We start from the raw sequence: 2,500 nt of genomic DNA on the forward strand, positions 1-2,500 counted from the left end.
CTATTTTTAGTCATTTTGCATCTTTTTGTGGTGTTTTTGCATCTATTTTTAGTCATTTTGCATCTTTTTGTGGTGGTTTTGCATCTATTTTTAGTCATTTTGCATCTTTTTGTGGTGGTTTTGCATCTATTTTTAATCATTTTGCATCTTTTTCTGGTGGTTTTGCATCTATTTTTAGTCATTTTGCATCTTTTTCTGGTGGTTTTGCATCTTTTTTTAGTCATTTTGCATCGTTTTGTGGTGGTTTTGCATCTTTTTTTAGTCATTTTGCATCTTTTTGTGGTGGTTTTGCATCTATTTTTAATCATTTTGCATCTTTTTGTGCTGGTTTTGCATCTATTTTTAGTCATTTTGCATCTTTTTGTGGTGATTTTGCATCTATTTTTAAACATTTTGCATCTTTTTGTGCTGGTTTTGCATCTATTTTTAGTCATTTTGCATCTTTTTGTGGTGGTTTTGCATCTTTTTTTAGTCATTTTGCATCTTTTTGTGCTGGTTTTGCATCTATTTTTAGTCTTTTTGCATCTTTTTGTGGTGGTTTTGCATCTTTTTTTAGTCATTTTGCATCTTTTTGTGCTGGTTTTGCATCTGTTTTTAATCATTTTGCATCTTTTTGTGCTGTTTTTGCATCTATTTTTAGTCATTTTGCATCTTTTTGTGGTGGTTTTGCATCTATTTTTAATCATTTTGCATCTTTTTGTGCTCGTTTTGCATCTATTTTTAGTCATTTTGCATCTTTTTGTGGTGGTTTTGCATCTATTTTTAAACATTTTGCATCTTTTTGTGCTGGTTTTGCATCTATTTTTAGTCATTTTGCATCTTTTTGTGCTGTTTTGCATCTATTTTTAGACATTTTGCATCTTTTTGTGGTGTTTTTGCATCTATTTTTAGTCATTTTGCATCTTTTTGTGCTGGTTTTGCATCTATTTTTAGTCATTTTGAATCTTTTTGTGGTGGTTTTGCATCTATTTTTAGTCATTTTGCCTCTTTTTGTGGTGGTTTTGCATCTATTTTTAATCATTTTGCATCTTTTTGTGCTGGTTTTGCATCTATTTTTAGTCATTTTGCATCTTTTTGTGGTGGTTTTGCATCTATTTTTAAACATTTTGCATCTTTTTGTGCTGGTTTTGCATCTTTTTTTAGTCATTTTGCATCTTTTTGTGGTGTTTTTGCATCTATTTTTAGTCATTTTGCATCTTATTGTGCTGGTTTTGCATCTATTTTTAGTCATTTTGCATCTTTTTGTGGTGTTTTTGCATCTCTTTTTAGTCATTTTGCATCTTTTTGTGGTGATTTTGCATCTATTTTTAAACATTTTGCATCTTTTTGTGCTGGTTTTGCATCTATTTTTAGTCATTTTGCATCTTTTTGTGGTGATTTTGCATCTATTTTTAAACATTTTGCATCTTTTTGTGCTGGTTTTGCATCTTTTTTTAGTCATTTTGCATCTTTTTGTGGTGTTTTTGCATCTATTTTTAGTCATTTTGCATCTTATTGTGCTGGTTTTGCATCTATTTTTAGTCATTTTGCATCTTTTTGTGGTGGTTTTGCATCTATTTTTAGTCATTTTGCATCTTTTTGTGGTGTTTTTGCATCTATTTTTAGTCATTTTGCATCTTATTGTGCTGGTTTTGCATCTATTTTTAGTCATTTTGCATCTTTTTGTGGTGTTTTTGCATCTATTTTTAGTCATTTTGCATCTTATTGTGCTGGTTTTGCATCTATTTTCAGTCATTTTGCATCTTTTTGTGGTGGTTTTGCATCTATTTTTAGTCATTTTGCATCTTTTTGTGTTGGTTTTGAATCTATTTTTAGTCATTTTGCATCTTTTTGTGGTGGTTTTGCATCTTTTTTTAGTCATTTTGCATCTTTTTGTGGTGGTTTTGCATCTATTTTTAGTCTTTTTGCATCTTTTTGTGGTGGTTTTGCATCTTTTTTTAGTCATTTTGCATCTTTTTGTGCTGGTTTTGCATCTATTTTTAGTCATTTTGCATCTTTTTGTGGTGGTTTTGCATCTGTTTTTAATCATTTTGCATCTTTTTGTGCTCGTTTTGCATCTATTTTTAGTCATTTTGCATCTTTTTGTGGTGGTTTTGCATCTCTTTTTAAACATTTTGCATCTTTTTGTGGTGGTTTTGCATCTATTTTTAGTCATTTTGCATCTTTTTGTGGTGGTTTTGCATCTATTTTTAGTCATTTTGCATCTTTTTGTGGTGGTTTTGCATCTATTTTTAGTCATTTTGCATCTTTTTGTGGTGGTTTTGCATCTATTTTTAGTCATTTTGCATCTTTTTGTGCTGGTTTTGCATCTATTTTTAAACATTTTGCATCTTTTTGTGGTGTTTTTGCATCTATTTTTAGTCATTTTGCATCTTTTTGTGGTGTATTAATATTAATACTAAGGAAACATCTCCAACGATAACTGAGCTGTTTCCATGACGATAATCAAACTCAAGCAACAGATTTCCTGTAATAAAGTAAAAACCAAACACAGAAACGA

Source organism: Echiichthys vipera, assembly GCF_963691815.1.
Source record: "Echiichthys vipera genome assembly, chromosome: 20".
NCBI classification, from domain to species: domain Eukaryota; kingdom Metazoa; phylum Chordata; class Actinopteri; order Perciformes; family Trachinidae; genus Echiichthys; species Echiichthys vipera.